This window comes from Macaca nemestrina, chromosome 2 (genome assembly GCF_043159975.1).
Source record: "Macaca nemestrina isolate mMacNem1 chromosome 2, mMacNem.hap1, whole genome shotgun sequence".
Lineage (NCBI taxonomy): Eukaryota > Metazoa > Chordata > Mammalia > Primates > Cercopithecidae > Macaca > Macaca nemestrina.
Genome location: NC_092126.1, coordinates 8,173,005 through 8,188,625, shown reverse-complemented (window position 1 = coordinate 8,188,625; position 15,621 = coordinate 8,173,005). Strand labels below are relative to the sequence as shown.

Here is a 15,621-nt window from a genome sequence, read left to right as displayed (position 1 = left end):
TGGTTTTATTATGAAATAATATAAGCAGTTTTTGTTCTTTTTTATTTGGAAACACTCCCATGAGGCACTAGAGGAAATCTCATTTGTCTCTACTTGGAGACAGTGAGGCAGAGAGATTCTGTTCCACTTTCACTAATCTTTGCTCCTTGCCCCATGTGAGCAAAGGAAGTACTGTGGGAAAGGCTTGAAACTTACTAAATGTGTGTGTCTAGGAGCTGAGGATGCGGAGACCCTATAAAAATAAAAGGAAGATGACTAGGAGCCTAAGTCCCACCCTTCTAACTTCCAGCTTTAACATAAAAAGAAGCTAATAGCAAATGCCTGGATGCAGTTTGCATATTCTCAAAGAGAAGATGGTGAGAATATGTGTATATGCCTAAAATGCCTGGACGCAATTTGCATATTCTCAAAGAGAAGATGGTGAGTGTATGCGTGTACGCCTAAAATGCACAAGAGTATTCTACCATTTAATTTAAAAAGAATGTTAACATAAATAATCTTAAGTCATCATCATGTGTAGACTGGGCAGATATTAATATCCCAATTTTGCAAATGAGAAGAATGAAGTTCAGAGAGGTCAAGTAATAATAGTTGCTACTATTATTAAACAGGTAATACACCAGAGACCTGAAATAAATGTATTACATATTACCATGTGTTTTGCACTAAATGGTGTCTCCCAAAATTCTTACGTACTAACAACCAGTATTTTAGAATATGACTGTATTTGGAGATGAAACCTCTAAAGAAGAAACTGAGTTAAAATGAGGCCATAAGGCTGGGCCCTAATCCAATCTGTCTGGTGGTTTTTTGGTTTGTTGGTTGGTTGTTTGTTTTTGAGAAGAGGAGATTAGGACACAGAGAGACACCAGGGGAACGAGTACACACAGAGGAAACAATGCATAAACACATAGTAAGAGGGCAGCAATCTGCAAGCCACGGAGAGAGGCTGCAGGAAAAAACAAACCTGACTCCTTGACTTTGGGCTTCTGGCCTCCAGAACAGTCGAAGATCAATGTCTGCTGTTTAACTTACCCAGTCTGTAGTTTTGTGATGGCTGTCCTGGCAAACTAATATACGCTGAAAATAATGAGTTTAGCATCAATAACTTCATTTACAACTAAGAAATTTAAAAATAATAAGTAATGTAATGTGACTTTAAACTCATTTCTGTCTTTTTTTTTTTTTTTTTTTTGAGACCGAGTCTCGCTCTGCCGCCCAGGCTGGAGTGCAGTGGCCGGATCTCGGCTCACTGCAAGCTCCGCCTCCCGGGTTCACGCCATTCTCCTGCCTCAGCCTCCCAAGTAGCTGGGACTAGAGGCGCCCGCCACCGAGCCCGGCTAGTTTTTTGTATTTTTTTAGTAGAGACGGGGTTTCACCGTGTTAGCCAGGATGGTCTCGATCTCCTGACCTCGTGATTCACCCGCCTCGGCCTCCCAAAGTGCTGGGATTACAGGCTTGAGCCACCGCACCCGGCCTCATTTCTGTCTTACACCAGAAATCAGACCGCTAAGCTCTATGACATCCTCCCAGCATGATCAATGACAATGCTAGCAACTAAAGTATCCTAACTTTTAATGCAGTGTTCTTTCTACAAAAGTATCAGAAAGTGACCTTGTTAGACTCATTATGACATTAAAACAGAATGGGAAACAAAGTTAAGAAAAAAATATAGTTCCTTGGGAGGCCAAAGCAGGAGGATCACGAGGTCAAGAGATCGAGACCATCCTGGCCAACATGGTGAAACCCCGTCTCTACTAAAAATACAAAAAATTAGCCGGGCATGGTGGCATGAGCCAGTAGTCCCAGCTACTCAGGAGGCTGAGAGGAGAATTGCTTGAACCTGGGAGGTGGAGGTTGCAGTGAGCCGAGATTGCACCACTGCACTCCAGCCTAGCGACAGAGCGAGACTCCGTCTCAAAAAAAAAAAAAAAAAAAAAAAAAAGAGTTCCATCAAAAATGAAAATGTCTGATTTTTCTTTATACTTTCTCGGAATAAGACTAAAAAATTCAAGGTAAATTATTTTTGTAGTCATTCTGGAGTGATACAGTCGTTTTTATTTATGGTCCTTAAACCTTCCATTTTAGTTTATCCTAAAAAATAACTTTGATCAAGACCCTCTTCCTTTAGGCATCTCCATTTATTTTATTTTAAGTAAACAGTTTTCCTAATGCAGAAAGCTTCCCAAAGGGAAGATACTTTTCTGATATTATTTTGATTAGCTGGTAAAGTTACTGAAAAGTGCTGGAAACCCCAAATACCACAGCATCCAACACAAAGAGCTGCCTGGAGAATGTCATCTTAATTTTGTGAAGCAGATTTTTTAAGACTCCAGATAAACGATGGTCTGATTAAATTAAAAGCAAAATTTCTAACAGGCATAGATTAACTTACAACACAATCATACGGTAGAATATTATATGCCCACTGAGAATAATTAGAATGCAAACATGCTCATGATATTCTCTCGAATGAAAAAAGCAGATTGTATGACAGTCTGTATAATGATTCTACTCATGTAATATAAATTCATTAGAAAAATTTTATACACCAAATGTTAATAGTCATAGTATCCACGTGGAGAAATGAGACTTAATAATTGACTACTTTTAATTTTTTTCTTGTTCTCTAATTTTAAAAACAAGCATATGTATGGTATATGAAGAAACAGGAATGGAAGTAGAATGAGAAAGTAAGCAAAAGTAGAGCTTAACCATGATTTCCTAAATAAATAAATATTTCAAGCATGCAAGGGCTTCATCTTGAAATTGGGTCAAATTAGGCCACCAGTCAATTTAATTTATATAAGACAAGTGAAATTCTGAAAAGGTGTGTGCTTGTGTGTAGGTAGAGGTGTATGGGGGGGCGGGGGAAGGGAGGGGACATATTTAAATGTACAAAGGAAAACAGCTGTAGGAAATTTTCTTGTGAACTCCTGCTCTCCTTAATCTATTTACCACACTGCAGCCAGAGTGATCTTTCTAAAATGCAAATCTGATCTTATCCCTCTCTGATTTAAAACTTCCAAAGGCTCCCCACTGGTCTAAGGATAAAGTTCAAATTCCTAAACATGACTCACAAGCTCTTGCCTGACTGCTCGTGGTTTACCTGCCCAGACTTAAATCTCATTACTCTCTGCTGTTTTCTAAAATATGGTCCTGATGAATTTTGTCTCAGTTCCACTCAGTCTCCCCTCTGGGTTTGTAGTGTCCCTCTTCTTGGAAAATTCTCCTTCCAAATCTTTGACTGATTATTTCTCACTCATCTGGAGTGGCTAGCTTAAACATCATTTCCTCTGCTATGTCTTCCGTGAACAACTAAATCCGACAAGATCCCATCCACCTCTGGGCTTCCCCTCATGGTACCTCTTTTGTAGTATTGTGATCATCCACTGTTATGTCCGTATTCCCCCCAGTGGCCCTCTGGGGGCAGAGTTCTGAAGACACTGTTTACCAGTGTATAGAAGATTAAGAGATTTTGTAAGTCAAAATAAAAACTCATTTGTATGAAAAACAGAACTAGTTTCTCTCTTTAAACTTGAAAGTCTGCTTAGCTCTTAACAAGCTGTGTCTCTGTGTGTCTCTGATTGATTGTTGTATTCCCAGTGACTAACTCTGCTTGGCACACTTTGGGCTCTCAGTAAGGGCTGTAAGAAAAGCTGTCCACATGGTTGTTCACTCATCAAACACTGATTGAGAGCCCTGGATGGGCTACTGTGGGCTAGTTACCAACTATGCATGATAGGCACACAGGGCATGGGTGTGCTCTTCAATATATATCAATAGTAATATAATAAGAGATTATAGCATTGGGAGGGCTATAGCAGTAAATAAACATGACAATTACCAGGTAGTGAGTCAAGTGCAAAGGAGAATGATGCGAGAACACATAGAAAGGACACCTAACTCAATTTATTTTACCACCAAGTTTTTAAAATTATGGCAGCTGGTTACAAACTGTAGCAGTCTCCTGATAGCTGTTTTTCAAAAGCAGTTTAGTTAAACTGGAACTAGTAAGTTACTCTTAAGAATTCGTTAAAAGTAGAAATAAACAAATGACACTTGAAGATCTGTTAACAAACTTTGATAAACTGAAAGGCATTTACTAAAAAAGGTGTAGAATTCAGTCAGCTACTGGATGATGGATCCTTCTGTGGAAGGACAAGTGGGTCTGTCTTCCTGCCACATAGGACAGGGCAAGGGTGAGACATGTAAGAAGAGAAAAATAGACAAATAAAAATCTGTAAATTCCAAAGAGAAAACAGATTTTCCTTGTAAATATTTTCCCTTAGGACTTTTAACATCCTTTAGGGAAATGGCGATTTTAACAACCCTGGCTTTGCCTGCTGCTCAGTTTTCAAATATCTTTTCCAGGTCCAGAGAGTAAGTGGAATGGTCCTGGCTGCCAAATGCTAATAGCCTTGAAAATCCTCCACGAGAGAAGAAAACCAATTAAGATGTAATTAAATCATCACTTCATCATTTCCGCATATGAAATATTACACTGAGATCAAGAATTTGGTGTGAGTAGAGGATTGGTAAATCTTAACTTTGATCTTATTTTTTTTAAATAGGAAAAAAGTAGGTGTTATGTTTTCTTGGTATTTTTCCTGAAGAAAATTACTCTCTGGGCATTTGCTGTCTACTAGGGAGAAAAAGAAAAACTTTTGGTGGCAAAATATGGACAATAAATAGTTGATTTATGAGAAGTATTTATTGCTTACAGGTGAGGAATTAGGGAATGATTCATGAAGAATGTAACATTTGTGCTGATCGTGGAGGAAAAGATGAGGTTTGAATATGAGAAGCAGGGCTCGGCCCAGGCTTGTTAAACTAAAAGATTGAATGAAGGAATGAATAACTATTTCAAGTCTTTGTAAAGTTACGGGATTTCTTGTCATCAAAGTTTCTGTCTCCTGTTTTTATGCAAATAATGTCACCCCTTCTGAGAGAAAAGTAGACAGGTGATCCACAGGTATGGCTATGTGAGAAGCATATCATTCAGGAGAGAGAAGTAAAGCTCCACATAAAAGAGCAGACGCTTAGGATCAACCTTGACAGATGGATAGGGTTTGGCAGCTTCAGGTGAAAAGATTATCTTCTAGGTAAACAATCGTAACTGACGAAAGCAGGCTGCTCAAAAAGTGCAGGCTATGTACTGGGAAAGAAGCTCAGTTGGCTGCATCTGAGACTGATGACTGGGGAGAAATGGGACATTAGGAAAGAGGAGAGATTTCATTCACATCGTGGTTGTATTTGAGTGAACACAGACACCAATCTTGAGCCCACATCTTCTGTGGCTTGAGTCATAATGAAAAGCTGTCTTCTTTGCCGCTCTTCGTGGCCTCGTGGCTTCTCTAATTCCTTAGCCTTAGCATGGAAGCCTCTTTATCATTCTGCTCTGTGTGATTCTTTCCATACTCCCTGGCTGGTGTCTTCAGAGTCACAGAAACTTCCTTACTAGACGTGAGGAAGGAGGGAGGCTTGGTAAAAGGGGATGTGTAAGACCGGAAGTCAACAGAGAGGAATCCTAATTTTGGCTCTGCTGGCAACCTGCCGAGTGACCTTAAGCAAACCATTCAATATCTCTGAATCTGTTACTTCATCTGTAAAATGAAGGGTTGGGCCAGATGATTTTATTTTATTTTATTTTAATGTTTAGAGACAGTCTCACTTTGCCACCGAAGGTGGAGTGCAGTGGCTGATCATAGCTCACTGCAACCTGCAACTCCTGGGCTCAAGTGATCTCAGCTGAGACTCCTGAGTAGCTGGGACTACAGGTGTGCACCATCATGCTTGGCTAATTTTTAAAAATTATTTGCTGACACGAAACCTCACTATGTTGCCTAATTTCCTGAGATTACAGGCATGAGCCACTGTATCCAGCCCAGGACACATGATTTTTAAGACGACTTCTAGTTTCCTATGTTTATCTATTTAGTTTCTATAAATTCTAAGAATTAAAGGCTTAAATAGTAAAATCTGCTTAATCCACTTTAGAAACTAAATTGCGAAAAATGTAAAGCATGCTTCAGTGTGTAACAAGCCTTACTCAGAGCCCCTTTGGCTCTGTTTACTCACTGCAGAATAACTGATTCCAACCCAGGGTTTTCCCTTCATGCCAACACGAGAGTTCTATGGTAGAAATAGCACTGACCCAGGAGTTTGGCATGAACATTTTTGTCTCCCTCAATCATCTTCTTTCGACCAACCTTGAACTACTCCTCAAGATAAAATGCCTCCCCAAGAGTAGGTCCAGCATTTCTGATTTTCCCAAGCTGATATTGGTAGGATATGATTTATCTCAGCATCATTGCACTCAGCCTGGAACTGTCGTATAGAGGGCAGAGATTACTTCAATCTTTTGGTTATTCCCTGACCAAGCTAAGGCTGAACCAGTGCCCTTGGAGAGCTGCTTGAGACAAGATCATAATTGCTACACTCTGCCTGGACTGAAGCTCTGCCCAAGGATAGGACTGGAGGTAAGTGGTCCACTGGAAGTACGCAGTTACGGGACATTTGGGTGGAGAAATGTGTGTGCGTGTGCGTGTGCGTGTGTCTGCGTTGGAGGGTGGGGGTGCTTGCATTCTACTTCTTGACTATTTCCCATAAAGTTCAGGCATGAGGGTAGACCTCTATTAAATGTCCTTACTCTTTAGCTTGCTGTTTTGCCTCTTTATTATCTGCGGTATCCTGGAAGGAGAAAAAATCCACAACATGTATCATTGATGGGATTTTCTATTCTTGTTTTGGTATGTGATAAATCCTAATTTGTTTTACCTTAATTGCCTCATGTGTATAATGGGAATATTAATACCAAATCCTAATTTTTATTTTATTTTATTTTTATTTATTTATTTATTTTTGAGATGGAGTTTCACTCTTGTTGCCCAGGCTGGAGTGCAATGGCACAATCTTGGCTCACTGCAACCTCTGCCTCCCGGGTTCAAGCGATTCTTCTGCCTCAACCTGCCAAGTAGCGGGATTACAGGCACCCACCACCACGCCCGGCTAATTTTTTGTAATTTTAGTAGAGATAGGGTTTCACCATGTTGGCCAGGCCGGTCTTGAACTACTGACCTTAGGTGATCCACACGCCTTGGCCTCCCAAAGTGCTGGGATTACAGGCATGAGCCACCGCACCCGGTCTGCTTATTTAATTTTTTAATCTGTCATGTGATTTGTGAAATGAATGCCAATTGTGATCTAAACTGGTTAGAAAAAATAATAATAATGCCAAGTTTGCAAATTAAAACTCCAACATATGTTTAATGTAGTCTCATTGCTTTTTTCCATTGAATCTGAGACTGAAAAGTTCTTAAGACTCATCTGGCCAAACCCCACTCTCTCTTCTGGTACGTGGATCTTCTGCAAAGTTCTGTCAATTGTCCTGTGACCCACTTCTTGCATGCATTCAACAACAGGAGATTCACTACCTTCCAAAACAGCCCATTCCGCTTTGGGCAGCTTTGGCCATTCCAAAGTCCTATACTTTGTCTTCTTAGAATATCTACCAAATTTCCCTTAATCTATTGGTCACAGCCATTCCAGATAGATCTAAGGTAGCCATTCAAGTGTGAGTACACTGAATCAATGTGGTTAATTCAATAGAAAATGTTGTTCTTCTAAGAATGTTTTTATCATGAGTTGCCAATATCTTAACGTACCTTCAGATAGGTACATGCATATCTCTATTATGGGAGCTGCTGCATCTTCTCTGTGTTTCCTTGCATTTGTTCCTTAGTCCCTTTCCAGCTGTCCTGTCAGTTAGGAGAGGTCTCTCTATATCCTGAAGATTTTTGTCCAGAGAACCAGAGATACATGATACATACAGCAATGTCATTTCTTTTGTTCTTCATAAATTAGCCATTACTGGGGCCGTGAAATTCTATCTAGTAATATAAATTTAAGCCACCTCAGCTGCTCTCTCAGGGGAAAAAAATAATACTGTTGCTTTCCCAGTTACAAAAGTTTGGGAATCATCCCAAAAAATTTTTCAGAAAGAGGTATTATCTCCAGAGGCTAACGAGCATACACACGGATGCAAATGAACTGTTGACTATATGGAACCAGTAACAGCATGGTAAATATATTTGACTCCTGACAATAACAAAAACAAGTCTTGAAGACAGCTTATATAATGGGAAATGGATTTTAACAGAAATTCTCCTCTGGATTTCTCTTTAGCACATTCACCACCGGCAGTACAGTTATGTGTTTGCCATTGAGCCACACCCCTAAGCCACAATGTATTATGCAAGTGCTGAGTTGCTGAGTATGGCTGATGCTGCAGCCCTTGTTAGTTAGTCTTGGAGAAGGAGGAAACACTTTGTTTGTGGATTCACAAGAAAATCTCTATAATCTATTTCCTGAAAGGTTTTTCTCTTTGACTTGAATGATCCTGACTTTCTGATTAAAGCCAAATTACTCAGGACATTGGAATGGTGAAAACTGGCCCCAAGAGGGCAGAAAAGTGCTTCAGTGGCAGAGAGAACTTGCTAATGCCATAGACACATATGTCTCTGTATATACACAGAAATACTAGCCCAACTACAACAGATCTGAGCACGTCAATGGATAAAGGTGTTTAAATTACCCTTTTCACGAAATGTCAGGTGGCTGAAGTCACAGTGACTGATTCTGTAGTTCCTTATGAATTCATCCTCTTATTATGAAAGGTTTCACAAGCAGTTGATCAAGAATTATATGAAACTTTGTAAGGAAGTATTGTTCTACTTGGCAAAGATCGTTTCTATTTTAACATCGATTTTAATTTATTTCACCCATCATTGTGGTCTACCTTGATGAACTAATCACTCACATTTGCCACTAATTCAATCTCCCTTGCATCTAGATGCCCATTTCTACAAAATCATAATAATAACAAAATTGTGGTTATCATGTATTGTGCCACCTTGCTAAGCACTTAAAATGCATGTATTGTATTTAATCCTTTTAACATCATTATAAAGCAGGCGTTCATATCCCATTTTTACAAATGAGAAAATCAAGGCTTAGATAAGTAGGCCAGGTGTAGTGGTTCCTTCTTGTAATCCCAATACTGTGGGAGGCTGAGGCGGGAGGATCGCTTGAGGCCAGCAGTTTGAGACCAGCTTGGGCAACATAGCAAGACCACTGGCTCTATAAAAGATTTAAAAATTAGCTGGGCATGGTGGCAAGCACCTGTAATCTTAGCTACTTGGGAGGCTGAGGATAGAAGATTCCTTGAGTCCAGGAATTTGAGGTTGCAATGAGCTATGATTGTGCCACTGTACTTCAGCCTGGGCAACACAGCAAGACCCTGACTCAAAAAAGGAAAAAAAAAAAAAAAATAAGTGCCTTTCTAACTCCACTACTTAATGCTGCAGTTTAAGTTAGATAGAGGCATAAAAGGGAATGAACCTAAGTGGTTGTTGATATATTTATGCACACATCACTTAAGACTGTTGTACTCCTTTCGTTCTTTGTTTTTTTTGTTTTGTTTTGTTTTGTTTTGTTTTGTTTAGATGGAGTCTCGCTCTGTCGCCCAGGCTGGAGGGCAGTGGCACGGTTTCGGCTCAATGCAAACTCTGCCTCCCAAGTTCATGCCATTCTCCTGCCTTGGCCTCCCGGGTAGCTGGGACTACCAGTGCTTGCCACCACACCCGACTAATTTTTTGTATTTTTAGGAGAGACGGATTTTCACCATGTTAGCCAGGATAGTCTCAATCTCCTGACCTTGTGATCTGCCTGCCTCAGCCTCCCAAAGTGCTGGGATTACAGGCGTGAGCCACTGCGCCCGGCTCTTGTACTCCTTTCTAAATTATTCACTATTTTAGGTCAGAACAAATATTTCTATCTTTCCTTAGAATACAGCCATCGGCAAACTTCATACACAGTAATGGCCCAGGCTATTATGGAGGTACATACAGAAATCTTAGTGTCACTGTGGCAGACACAGGAAGAAACTACTGGATCCTATACCACTCATCCTTCTCCAAAACACGTATGAACATGCTTTGACCAAAGCCTCCCTTGAGAAAGCCAGGAAATCTGCCATTCATTTCAATAGCTGGGAAGATTCAGTGCAGTCACTTTTTTGACTTGGCATTTAAGGAAGGGCTAGTCAGACAAACAGAAGCGAGGGAAGCCAAAGAAGACTGGCCCTCCCCACGTCTGGGAACAACACTCCTCTCAGGCAATGGAGGTTAATGATGCTGATGTTATTTTTAACCACATTTCCCCTGGAGTGCATGCCACTTCTTATGCCAAAAAAGAAGTTCTTTCTTTCCATTCCAAAACTCCACTATGAAAATTTCATATTCAGAACACCTGAGAGAGCTTAAACTTAGTTTTCAGAACCGAAAAATTGTCAAAATATTCAATAGCACGTGTTCAGTGACATGTATTTATTGTTACATGAGACTGTCCCTTTATCCCTATATCCACAGAGTTCTGGATGCTCATTCTCATTTCTATTACCATTAATTTTGCACATTTTAATAGTAAGAAGACAGATGACCTGGGTCTGCCTTTCATTTTTGAAACTTCAGCAAGCCACTCCATTGGTCGCCTCCTTTCAAAAGCCTCATTCATCATAATAGCAATGATGATCCTAGCCTGGGTTGCCTCAAGAAGTTGCTGTGAGGAAGAAAAGGAAAAAATCCAACTGACATTACCTAGAAATTAAAAAAAATATATATATATATATATACTCACAAACCCACAATCGATGCTTCCGTAGTTATTTCTATTTAAGTATGTCTTGTCTCCATCCTGATGACAAGAACTTGCCATATGTTTCATGTTATCTCAAGTGCTTAAGAAGAGTAGGCATTCAGTGGATATCAATGATAATGATGAGAATGAAATTTAACATACCTTGCCACATGAATACAATTCTGCCAGTAGTCATGATCATTGCCAGCAGGCGGGGGCACAAGCCTGAAGACTTTAATTAGAAAGGTTCATAGTTGGTCTACTGCCGAAATATGGTGAAAAGCTATCAAATTAGTTCAAGGTTTCTTCCATTATCTGTGGTGGCTGCCACCTTCAGAAAGGCTACGCATTCAACACCAGGTTTCTGGCGAAACAGAGACTGTGTTTCAGGAAACCTACATCAGGTATCTGAACAGCACTGGATATGAAATCAGGAATGAGTCTTAGCACACAAATGTGTGATCTTGCTAATGTAAAAGTCAAAGGATTTAGAAAAAAAGTAAAATGAATTAGAAATTTTCTTTTGCAAAAGAGTGGAAGAATTATCTCAATAGCCAAGATTGCCTTCTCTTTTCCATCTTAATCCAAACATGTTTTTTTTCTTCTTTTTTAAAAACTAAAGCAACTTACTGGATTCCCAAATGTAGTATTAATATCAGTGGTAGCTTCAAAGAAACCACGATGAGTTCTTTAGGGGCTTTCCCTCCTAGCATCTTTTTCATGGTCAATACACCCGACCTCCAGGTCTCATCTTAAAAGTCAGAGCTTTCCCCTTTCGTGAAAGCCTCCTATGTCTCATCAGTGCCAGACACACAGCAAAGTTAAATAGGGTCACAGTTTAGTGTGGGTCTCTAGGGTGAAGCCCATCCAGGGTGTGGCGATTTTTCCTATGCATGCTCTGGCTGGGCGGCTGCTACACACACGTTGATTACTTTAAGCCTGCTGAAGTGCTTGGAGCCTAACTGGCCTTTTAGAAAGGCTTCCTAAGGAGTCCTTTTCCAAGGAGGAGTGGACTCTGTCAAAAATGTCAAACAAAAGAAAGCAATGTCTACAAAATCCCTGTTAAAATATTGGGGTAAAAGCTGGATGGCTATGGAACTGCAAGGAACTTTTAAGCATACTTTAGTCTAAATCCTTCAGTTTTACAAAAAGAGAAACTGAGACTCAAAAAGGCAAAATACTGTTTTCAAAGTCACTGGAAAAATCTCAGACCACAGGACCCTAAGTAACCATCTTTGCCTTACGCCAGGCTACAGTCCCCCAGATGTTTATTCTAAATAATGCCCAACTACAGCCGTCTGGAAACCAATATTGACACAATAGCCACCATGAACTGTTTCCAATAATCAGAAATTCGGTTTGAAAAATTAATATAACGACAAAGAGTACTTGAGAGGTTCCAGAGATTTCACACCCTTTATGCAGATGTTTTACTCTGGTGGAGAAATAAGCACAATCAGGAAGAACAAATGTGGTTCCCTTTCTTACGCATCAATGTGGCTCATTAAAACAATAATTTGCCTTTGTCTCTGTTTATTTTTTGCCATCTCCTTAAGACTGAAAAAGTAAAATTCAATTATTAAACTATTTCAGTTTGTTTTTAAAGTCTTCCTTTTTTCAATTTTTTGTTCTGTAACAAATAGATTTTCAATAATGTTATAATGCGTAAATTCTAGCCAAATATATTTTTTCTTTTATAATTTCCTTTTTTAAAAAAGTAACTTTCTCTTCTCTCCAAATATTTCATCCCTAAATTATGTAAACTATTTCTCATTCAGTTTTAAAAAATAAAATCCATACTTCTGGCTTAAATTGCACACATTTGTAATATTCATACCAACAGATGCCTATCCAGCTAGTTGTACATCTGCCTACCCACCCATTCATTCATCCATCCTTCCATCCATCTTCTCAGTTATTCATTTTTTCAATAAATCTTTAATGAGTGTCTTTCATGTGCCAGGCACAGTGCTAGGTACTGGTGACCTAAGTGTGTAAAAACTAAGCATCTCTGACCTTGAGGATCTACTCCAGTGGTACTAAATTTGTAAATCCTGGATTTTGTTAGACAACTACGTACAGTATTCTGTGATAGTGTGTTCCTGTAATGTAACTCACATTACAGGACAGTTCTCTTTTTTTTTTTTTTTTTCTTTTGAGGTGGAGTCTGGCTCTGTTGCCCAGGCTGGAGTGCAGTGGCACAACCTTGGCTCACCGCAAGTTCCGCCTCCCAGGTTCACGCCATTCTCCTGCCTCAGTCTCCCGAGTAGCTGGGACTACAGGCACCCGCCACCACGCCCGGCTAATTTTTTGTATTTTTAATAGAGACGGGGTTTCACCGTGTTAGCCAGGATGGTCTCGATCTCTTGACCTCATGATCCACCTGCCTCGGCCTCCCAAAGTGCTGGGATTACAGGCTTGAGACACTACGGCCCAGCAGGACAGTTCTTAAAAGCTGTCAATGATACTTTATTGCCTATTCATTCAACAAATATGTAATGAATATATATCATGTGCCAATCGCTATTTTAGGGATACATTGATAAAAATAATGTTCTTCTAGGAAAGTGTAATGACATTAGCCTCTAAAGGATATTGAGAGTATCTTGGTTACTAATTACTATCTAACCAGACTTCTCCCAATAACTGAGAAACAAATTTTACCATAGATTTACTTTTCTCATAATAAACATTAAATAGCATCTCACAAATAATATTCCATATAATAAACAGTAAATTCTTAAAATTTACATATATAACATTTGTGACTTTAGCTCTCTGGAAATCACCAAAGGCTTTTAAGAAGTAGTAGATTTGTAGTTTAAGTAAGGTACAAATGAGCCCCTCAGGGGTTGGGTGCACATTCGAGAAAATAGATCCAGCCAGGGGACCAAAATGTTCAGCTCAAAGTGGCTTTACTTTTCTAAACTCATGGTAACTAATGCAGTAACTCTCACGATTCCGTAAGACCATTGTTTCTTTATGAAATATAAATAATGAAGTGAAAGTCTCCTTCAGGTATTTTATACAGAATAAACTTGTATATACTCTTTTCTTTAACATATTATCTTCAAAGAAACATTATTTGTTAGTTAAATGCACATACACAAATTTCTCTGTTTGCAAAGTTGTCAATTTAGAGGGTTTCTAAATAGATCAAAACCCCAACTGCCTTTAGAGGCCAGGCAGATAATATCAATAACCAAGTGGGTACTTTATAAAACCATTAGGCAGTGGTTATCAAATTTGTTATGCCTCAGAATCACCTAAGGGTCATAATAAAACAGATTGCTGGTCCCCTCCTCCAAATTTTCTGATTAAGTAAGTCCAATATGGAGCAAAAAAAAAAAAAAAAAATTATATATATATATAGTTCTAACAAGTTCCCAGGTGAAGCTGGTGCTGCTGATCCAAGGACTACACTAGAAGTCTGCTATAAGAAATGGTGAAACTCATGACAAATTAAATAGCCTTACTCAATTGCCGTTTTGGGAATGGAGGTCAAGTACTGTCAGGTGATTCGATTGTTATAGAGATGATGAGTGTATGACTCTATTTTCATATTGCTCTAAAGAACTGCCCAAGACTGGGTAATTTAGAAAAGAAAGAGGTTGAATTGACTCAGAGTTTACATGGCTGCAGAAGCCTCAGGAAACTTACAGTCATGGAGGATGGCAAAGGAGAAGCAATGAACCTTCTTTACGAGGCGGCAGGAAGGAGAACTGCCGAGTGAAGGGGGAAGAGCCCCTTATAAAACCACAAGGTCTTGTGAGAACTCACTCACTATCAGGAGAACAGCATGGGGAAAACTATCCCCATGACTCAATTATCTCCACCTGGTCGCTCCCTTGACACGTGGGGATTATGGAGATTAGAATTCAAGAGGAGTTTTGGGTGGGGACACAAAGGCTAACCATGTCAATGAGAATCTATTTATCTATGTAAAATTTGTTGGCAGTATTTAAAAGTATTGTGCAAGTCTACACTTGGAAGCCCAAAATATTAAGTCCATAGTTTGGATTTGCTATGAAGGCCAAATATTTGTATATTTTGTTCAACTGTATTTAATTATGTTAGGTTTAATGTACTAATGTTTTTATATAGTATTACAAAGGCAACATGATGTCCAGAAAGCTCTGTTATCAATATCACTTATTTTTATGCATCCACTACACATTGCTGGTGAGATATAAAGTGAATTACTTAACTGTTACGGTCCCATTTCATCATCTATAAAATATAAACATATGTGCTTTAGAGGATAGACTATAATATTAAATATAATAAGGAAATGGTGCATGGTACCCCTGCAGTTTTTTTAATGCAGGGGCCCTGCTTGGTATGAAATAAGTTAAGTGTATAAATAATTGTTCCTGAATTTTAAAATATCTATCATAGTACACATGGTGCACATAGTACACAGCCAATATATAAATGTTAGCAAATAATGTAACACGTAAATCTTACTCTTTAAGACAGATGGATTGGCCAGGCACAGTGGCTCACACCTGTAACCCCAGCACTTTGGGAGATCGAGGCAGGTGGTTCCCGAGGTCAGGAGTTCGAGACCAGTGTGTCCAACACGGTGAAACCCTGTCTTTACTATTAGTAAAAATACAAAAATTAGCCGGGGCGTGGGGGTGCATGCCTGTAATTCCAGCTACTCATGTGGTTGAGACTGGAGAATCGCTTGAACTAGGGAGGCAAAGGTTGCAGTGAGCCAAGATATTGCTACTGGGCAACGGAGTGACTCTGTGTCTCAATAAAAAAAAAAAAAAAAAGGAAAATGAAAGAAAAAAAATTTTTAATAGATGGATTCCAACAGTCTGAATTTCCTTTCCTTTTTCATATGCATTGATGGAGCTCTTGGTAAATGTGTCTGATGCCTTCTTTCTGCATTGGGTATCTCTACAGGTTGTCATA

General features: G+C 39.3%; 1 protein-coding gene across 3 annotated transcripts in view; it reads right to left on the bottom strand.

Annotated features, from left to right (window-relative positions):
* Positions 1-15,621, bottom strand: part of LOC105470865 (prolyl 3-hydroxylase 2) — a 166,037-nt gene that overhangs the window by 54,301 nt on the left and 96,115 nt on the right. The gene's annotated exons all lie outside the window — the stretch shown is intronic.